This window comes from Miscanthus floridulus, chromosome 8, assembly GCF_019320115.1.
Source record: "Miscanthus floridulus cultivar M001 chromosome 8, ASM1932011v1, whole genome shotgun sequence".
Taxonomy (NCBI): Eukaryota; Viridiplantae; Streptophyta; class Magnoliopsida; order Poales; family Poaceae; genus Miscanthus; species Miscanthus floridulus.
The window spans coordinates 91,169,858-91,178,543 of record NC_089587.1 but is presented as its reverse complement, the minus strand read 5'-3'; the positions used below and the strand labels follow the sequence as shown (position 1 = coordinate 91,178,543).

General features: G+C 47.6%; 1 pseudogene; it reads right to left on the bottom strand.

The window, feature by feature from the left end:
• Window positions 1-1,903: 1,903 nt before the first annotated feature.
• Window positions 1,904-6,369, bottom strand: LOC136476946 (F-box/FBD/LRR-repeat protein At1g13570-like; annotated as a pseudogene).
• Between the last annotated feature and the right edge of the window lie 2,317 nt (window positions 6,370-8,686).

Here is an 8,686-nt window from a genome sequence, read left to right as displayed (position 1 = left end):
AAGGAGTTAGCCACGCTGGTTACAGAGTGATCGGACACGTCTGGTATTTGGCGACGAACTCCACGACCGGACGCGTCCGGTCGCCACACCGGACGTCCGGTGTGAATCAGAAAACGCAGTGTTCGGCAGAGCAGTCGATCGAACGCTGGCAGCGTCCGGTCCGGTGTGACCGGACGCGTCCGGTCAAGCGTGGATGCTTACTTTACTCCACCGGACTCTGAGGCTCAGCGTCCGGTCAGTTTCTAACAGACATGTCCGGTCGGCCTGGTGGCTTACTGGACTCGACCGGACTCGGTGGCTCAGTGTCCGGTCATTCGTAGTTCTGCGTCCGGTCTGAGCGTCCGATCGCATGAAAGTGTGGGCTGCAACGGCTACCTTGTCTTGAACTGGACACGTGGCGGTCTGGGAGAGACCGAACGCGTTCGGTCGACCTACCGGACACGTCCGGTATTCACGACTGGAGCGTCCGGTCGATTGGACCGGAGCGTCCGGTCGACGCGCAGTCAGCCTATTTTTTCAGCCAACGGCTCTATTTTATGGGGGCTTCTATTTAAAGCCCCATGGCCGGCTCAAGCTATGACTCTTGGCCATTTTCATTGACATAGCAACCTTATGAGCTTAGCCAAAGCCCTCCCACTCATTTCCATCATTGATTCATCATCTTTGTGAGATTGGGAGTGAATCTAAGTGCATTGCTTAAGTGTTTGCATCTAGAGGCACTTGGTGTTCGTGTTTCGCTGCGGATTTCGCTTGTTACTCTTGGTGGTTGCCGCCACCTAGACGGCTTGGAGCAGCGAGGATCGTTGAGCGGAGGGTGGTGATTGCCAACGACTCCGATCGCCACAACGAGGACTAGCTTGCCGGCAAGCAAGTGAACATCGGTAAAAATCATTGTGTTGATCATTGATTCCGAGGTGATTGGTCTTCATTGTTATTCATCCTTGTGATTGATTGGTTCTTTCATCTACACAGCGGTATAACCTTCTTGATCACTCTCTTTACTCTACCGCAAATTAGTTGACAAGCTCTTTAGTGTAGCTAGTTATGAGAGCTTGCTTGCTTGGTGGGTGTGGCTCTTTAGTTAGACTTTGAGAGCACACTAACATAGGATAGTGTCATAGCTCTTGTGTGAATCGACACTATCTAAACTAGAATTATAGTAGGTGGCTTGTATTTTAAGTAGGCTAGTGCAACACTTGCTTCGCCTTATAATTGTCTAACTATTTTGTTAAGTGTTGTTGTAGAAATTTTATTAGGCTATTCACCCCCCTCTAGCCATTAGGACCTTTCAGAAGCGCGGACTCACGATTCCTTCCATGAACGCCGCACCCAGTCATCCGCTAGAGTTGAGAGAGAGAGAGGCGGGTCTTCGGCTCTATGGTCGGCTGCTTTCATGAGCCGCGCGCTCGTGACGCCGGCCAAGCCGCGCGTGCCCACGCCAAGCAGAGCCACGTGCCTAGCTGTGCGCCCACGTCAGGCTAAGCCGCGCGCGCCCACGCCGCTTCCTCCGCCTGGCCGCACACGCCCGCTCGCCGCGCCCGCCCAACAGCCCGACGCTGCCCTTCCGCCGCCACTGTCGCCGCACCCAGCCACCCGCTGCCTGCTAGCATTGAGAGGGACGACCCTGAGAGTGACGACTGAGAGATAAGGGGTAAGTTTATCTTTTCACTGGGCTTTTGTTAAGTTTTAATTACTTTGATCCGGATGTAGATAACTGAGTTAAGCATTGGGGTAAACGGAGCCTTCGTTTTGAAAAAGTAAAGGTAAAAACACAAAGTGAAAGAAAGTGGGAAAATGGGGTAAAATCACAATTGGGGTTTGAAATAGGGGGCAAAAAACACAACATTCGGAAGGGCAAACTTGTCATCTTTTAACTTTTTTAACACTGTTACCTGCTGTTCACGGAGTAGGGGTAAACTGAACCTTCGTTTTGGAAAAGCAGGGGTAAAAACACAAAGTGAAAGAAAATAAGGGTAAAATCATAATTAGGGTTCAAAATAGGGGCAAGAACGCAATAACCCCTTAATTAAACTAAATAACATCAAGCTTGGCACTTGGTGGGATTGCTCTACTTAGGCATGTCATAGCAATCCTCTTAGCTTCCTCAAAGGCCGGTGGTCCACTCTTTATCGTCCAATGATCACCAGCAGAAGTACTACGTTTATGTGTATCTACAGTTATAACCTCCAGTGCAGGACCATTTTCGACGACGTGTAAAATAAATTCGACTTGCCCTCTTGCCCCTTTGAATCCTGTAATCCACATCTTCTTCAAACAATTGTAGGGATTGCATTGCCCAATGTCCTGCCTACGAGGACCCACGTCTGCCAACCATAAAGATGTAGTGCCAGAAAACTGCAAAGGTAAACAGAACAGTGTTATCCATGGTTCAATTATTTTATTTATTTGTAATATGTGTATGCATTTGGATGCCCTAGATCATATGGTGAAATTGGAGCGCAGAGGGTGGGTAGTGGGACAACCCGTAGTAGCGCTTACCTATTGAATGACCATATTACCAAATGAATCAGGTAGAAATGAATCTGAGTACCAAGCAATCAAAATTAGTTTAGCTAACTATAAATATCATGACACCAAGCAATGCTATCGATCAAAGGCAACTCATAATTTTACCCAACTGAAATGAAGAAAGCAATCTGTGCAACAGTGGCGGAGCCAGGATTTCACAGCTGGGTATTCCAAGTACAAAAAATTTCCGATGCATATGCAATAGTAATAAGGGACAAAACCAGTATAAAATTGATCCTGGTGCACAGCTCAAGTAGTATATATATAATTTTCTTAAAATATATGCTAGGTAAATTATTTTTTTACCCTGGTAACAAGGCACCAGGCAAAGTGAACCGGTGTCACCCCTGGTAATAATCAAAGTATAAATTCTTTATCTACGTTACAAGAAAAACAATGCAACATTTCTTTCAAAAAAAAGAACACAATGCAACAAAAAAAATAGAAAACGAAACCTTCAATTCTTACTTTGAAGAATCAAGAATGGATCTAGGGTCTTTTGTGTTCGTCGTGCTGTTGCTTCAAGCCGTGGATGAGAGAGGTGCCGAGGGGGAGGGTCGGACACCTGGACGCCGGAGCCGAGGGGGAGCCTACAAAGACCACTGACCGCCACCGCCAGAGGAGTGCCGGGCGCAAGGCGCTGCCGCGTTCCCGACTGCCAGAGGGCCGATGGGCGAGGGGCCGACCGGGCGAGGGCTGAAGGGCCAAGGGGGAGAGCCGACCTGCCGTGCCGCCGCTCGCCGATGCAGCCACCGCCCTTCCGATCGATGCAAGCGACGGACGGGAGTAGGAGACAGGGACGGGAGTACGGTCGATGGCTTTCTGTCTTTGTGAGTTCGTGGGCTGATGCTACTAGTTGTTCTACTGGGCTTATGGGCTACATATTTGCAACATTCAATAAACTAACATGCTGTATCATTATATATGTATACATATATTTGTGTTTGTCACAAAAATCATGGGTATTCCATGGAATACAGGGGCATACCCCTGGCGCCGCCCATGGCAGCAGGGGTCCAGTTGGATAAACAGGAGTGCTAAATCTTTTTAGCGAATAGTGTCTGGATAACTGTTTCAACTATTCTCCTAATATGGCTTCTTAGAAGCTACCGAAATACAGCAAACGAATGAATCAGCGCACTAATAAACACTTGCATAACAATTGAAAAAACAATTCTGCCTAACTTTTTAGACACGTCACCACGGAACTTAAAGAAGAGGAGAATGCATAACTGATAGCTCATCGAGGAACATAGATAAATGAAATAGGATGAGAATAAAAAACAAACTTAAAAATACAATTCTCACTTACATGAACCTCCAAGTCTTCAATAAAAGGTGTGGCCCTCAGAAATGATACCGAATAAAGAATGCTATCAACATTTCTTTCAGATATAGACAGGAACAACTGCAAGTGCTTAAGACGGGAAAACTTCAATGGGTTGTTCCACAACCATTGCTTCTGAAATATAAAACATAAAATGTCATTGAACTGAATTTTTCAAATAAGTTAAAACATAAAACCTCAAGCGTCATATAAGGGAGGTTTACCTTTGTTAGCTCTAGCCAACGTAAAGTTAGATTTTCCACGTTTGGAAGACCGTTGAGGAGTGATATGAGGGCATCCTGAAAATCTGCCTTGTAGAACATAATATTTGCACTTTGTATCTTCAGTGAGTGGCTGAGTCCAATTGGTATAAACCGTCCATAGTATTCAAAGGTAGTGAGATTCATAGCATGGAATTCTACCTTGGTAAATTTGCAACAGTCAATGTGCAAGTACAGTAGATGGGATAGTGGACCATTCACCACCAGTTCATCATTGAGGTTACATCTGTCTATGCATAGCTACTCAAGATTACAACAATGGGACAGCACATGTCCAAGGTCCTTTTTGGAGGCATGCACTAACTGTAAATAAAGTTTTTTTAGATTTGGGAAACCTCTATGGTGGGAAGGTGGTTTCAAAGATACAAAGCTAAGCTGCATATGTTGTAGGCGAGATATATTTCCACTGTCTAAAAGTTGGAAAGGAAACACATATCGATCCAGCTGAGGTTCGCAGTAAAATTCTGCGGCTTTAGATCCAAAGTAAGGTTCTTTGTCCCTGACGAGGCAGCAAAACTAACCCAATTATTGAGATGGTGAACTAGTAGGCTATCAACAAGATCCATCCTGACTTCAAGTGTTTCAACCACCTTGCCATGGTGTTTCTGTAGAACAGCATTGACCTCGTGGATGAATCTTCCAGTGTGCTGGCGCAAATCATACCTAGAGCATTTGCACACTTGAACACCATCAAAAGTCAACCTGGGGCACACAGACCACGTGCATCTCAACTTACTTGACAAAACATTAGCCCTTGCGAACTCTTTTGGCAGGAGTTTGGACATAATTCTGTACACGACGTCCTACAGCAATGATATATACCACATCCATGGATTAGCCTGAAGTTTAGAAGTATCATCTATATGTATATACCAAGAACAAAGCCCCCGATCGAAGAGAAAAGAAGAAAGGGGATGAAGTTGGACATACCATCGGAAGGTCTTCAAACCGAACTCTTGGCACTCCAAACTCATGGATTGCATCTTCACCACGAGCATCATCGCATGTTCTTGTTTTTTGGCACATTAGATTGTTCATCCTTCTTCCAAGAATGTGTTGTTGACTCGAAGAAGGATAAGCCTATATATCCTATATATCATATAGTATCAGAATTAACATGATGTGGATGGACAGAAAAAAAAATTGAATAATATCAAACGGGACAAATGCATCTTTCTATGCAATCGTCCCTTGTATATATATTTTGCACATGGAAAATGTTGATATTTTACAAAGAACAATAAAACAGTATACCAATCATCACCTCAAGCAGCACTAACCACTAAACAAGGCAGCAGGAGGCATAATAACTGAGCAGAAACATAAATTATGGATCTTTTATACAAATTAGACTCAGCCACTCGTTGAAGCTACAAAGGTTTGCGAGCAAAAGCTGCAATACACAGGAGAGCTGCGCGCGTGAAAAAAGGGCCAAACTGCAAATGGCCGCAGTTGGCCACAACGTCCATGGTTACGGCCAGGACGCACCGTCCGACTGAGGTGACTGATGAGTCTTGGCCAGAGCCCAGAATCAAGCTAACAGTTGACGCACAAAAGAAAAAAGGAGGTTCGATCTCAAATTGGGCGGCGGAAGCCCGGAGATCTTGCTCTTGCGCGACCGAATGAGAGCGCGGGAGAGAGAAAGACGAGTTTGGGAGTTAGGCTCACCTCACGGCTCACATCCACGCGCGGCAGAGGGCGGATCGACGGCGGGGGCGAGGCGTGCTCGGGCAGAACGCAGGCGGCGGCCGACGGACACGAGTTCACTTACCGGAAAAGGACGATGCGGGACCGCTATTGCTAATTTTCTACTCCGTATATATTATATGGAGCCTGATTCGACAGAATCCTCGACGGACGGGCGTTGGCGTTCGCAATCCGAGGCGGCGCCGGCGACAGGCACTCCGGCTCGAGCTCGCCTCTGCAGCTGACTCGCGTCTGCAGCAGAGGCTTTGGGCTTTGGCGGTTTGTGGCCTCGGCCCAAACTCAGACGACAAGGGAGTCCGGGGCTGAGGGAGAAAAGGAAAAAAAAAATCTATTTATCTTATTGAACTATGCTACTAGTCGGATTTGTCTTCCCGAGCTTTTACACTAGACTATAAAAAATAAGTGTTGCTGTAGTATTTATGTCGTTATGGTATTGATGCTGATTAAATTTTTTTAAATTTGATTATGATAGTAGAAAATATTAATAATATTTATATCTTTAAATAATTTTATTATAAAAATAAATTCAATAATCTTATATAATAATACTAATTTTGTATTATCTATACTTAATCTATACCTAATACTAAAGGGGTAAAAATTTTGTCGCTCTAAATTTTCGTCCAACCTAGTGCCTGTTTAGTTCCCAAAATTTTGCAAAATTTTTTCAAGATTTCCCGTCACATCGAATCTTTGGACGCATGCATGAAGCATTAAATATAAATAAAAAATAAAAGTAATTACATAGTTTAGACGAAATTCACGAGATGAATCTTTTAAGCCTAATTAGACTAAGATTGGACACTAATTGTCAAATAACAACGAAAGTACTACAGTACCATTTCCCAAAAAAATTTCGCCAACTAAACAAGGCCTAGTAATCCTAAAGGGGCTCGGCTTGGGTAATCACGCAATCGTTGTTTTTTTCCTCCATAGTTGAGCATGTTAACGAATTGTTTTCGTTGTGTCGGATACCATAAAAAGGGGTACCCTAAGCAAGAACCGAAAAGATTGCTTAGACCTTACAAATATCAAAGCCGAAGGACAACCATGAGGCCTCAGCCGATTTTCCGACTCGCCCCGCCGAGGCCGATTCTCTGATTCGCCCCGCCGAGGCCCCTCGCCGAGGCCCTCTCGCCGAGGCCGATTTTCTGATTCGCCCTGCCGAGGCCCTCTCGCCGAGGCCGATTCTCCGATTCACCCCGCCGAGGCCCCTAGCCGAGGCCCTCTCGCCGAGGCCGTCCCTCTAGCAGGCTGTCCCATCCATTTAATGCGCCTGAATGCACCCACTACGTCAGCCACGACCGGCAGGGTACAGCAACAGGAGCGATGGGACAACGGTCAAATCCCCTTTTTACCATCCCTTACTGATGGTGCAGGGGTTACCATGCCCTGTAGCCATATGCCCTGCACTTTTCCACCTAAACCGGGTACGACGCTGACCACCGAGGCCCCCACATCATACTCAGGTCACCTCCCAGGCCTCTGCGCAGTCAGCCACAAACACCTGCCAGGCCTCGGTGCGCCACCAAGTCAAAAATTCACAAGGCACGGCATGTCACCTACAGCAGAGGCCATGCTGACTAGACGTCAACGAGGACCCCTACGACTTCAACAGCCTCGGGCATGGCCGGCATGACGCACCAGTGATCAAGTACCAATTGCCATTCCTAACACTATGCTGCTACAGGAATAGGCCACAGTACTAGATCTTCCTTCCTCGCTAAGGCTCCACATGTAGCTCTCTCATGTACTCCTAGCTCCCTCCTTGCGGCTATAAAAGGAAGCAGCCAGGGCCGTTTCTAAAAAACGGGACCACACAGGCCCTCACGCGTAGATGGACGGAGAAGAACACCTTGTAACACACACACACATCCCAGCCGCCTGAGAGCAACATCTCAAGCAGCCCACACGACACCTCGCCGAGACCTGGGACTAGCTCCCTCTCTCACTGTGCTTGTAGCCCCCTACTACTAGCACTTTGGTGCAAGGAATACAAGATCGATCTCTCAGACTGGATGTAGGACATCGATTGCCTGAACCAGTATAAACCTTGTGTCTCTTTGCATCACCATCCGGGACTGGGAGCACGCAGTTCAAATTCACTAGTCGGTTGAGGATCCCCCGGTCCGAAACAGCGACAGTTGGCGCGCCAGGTAGGGGAATACTGCGTGTAAGCTTAATTATCCCAACAAGTTCCGGATGGCAGACCCCATACGACCACTACAAGCACTTCATTTCAGCACGATGATCTGGTTCGGGAGCCTAGAGTTCATGTCTCTAGGATACGAGTATGACATGGTACTCCTCCCACCCAAAGCCCCGTCAACCGACGGTGACATCACGCACCAATAACCCAGGCGCGGGCGGCGCCCGGGCCGCCGCTCCCATCATGCTCGCCAGGCACGACACGAGCGGGACCACCCCGGCACCGCACAAGCTCAGGGCGACGCACCGCACTCCGCCGGTATCCCATGCCCAGCTGTTGGCACAAGGTCCCTGGTCGGGGGCCTGTCTAGCCTGAGCCTGGGTAAGGGAAAGATGCCGGTGGCGCGCAGTGACGCCTCATCATCAAGCTCTGCCCCGCCACCTCCTGAGGAGCCAACTTCTTTCATCACCCCATTCGACACGTACTGCTATGTGACTATGGCATTCGGCCTCAGAAACGTAGGGGCCACATACCAGCGGTGCACCACCCAGGTCTTTGGCGAGCACATCGGGCGAACCATCGAGGCCAGCGTGGACAACATCGAGGACAAGTCCAGGAAGGCCAGTGACCTCATCGATGACTTGGAAGTTGGTGGCCCGCCCAAGTACTAAAGCCCGAGACCTACAAGCTAGC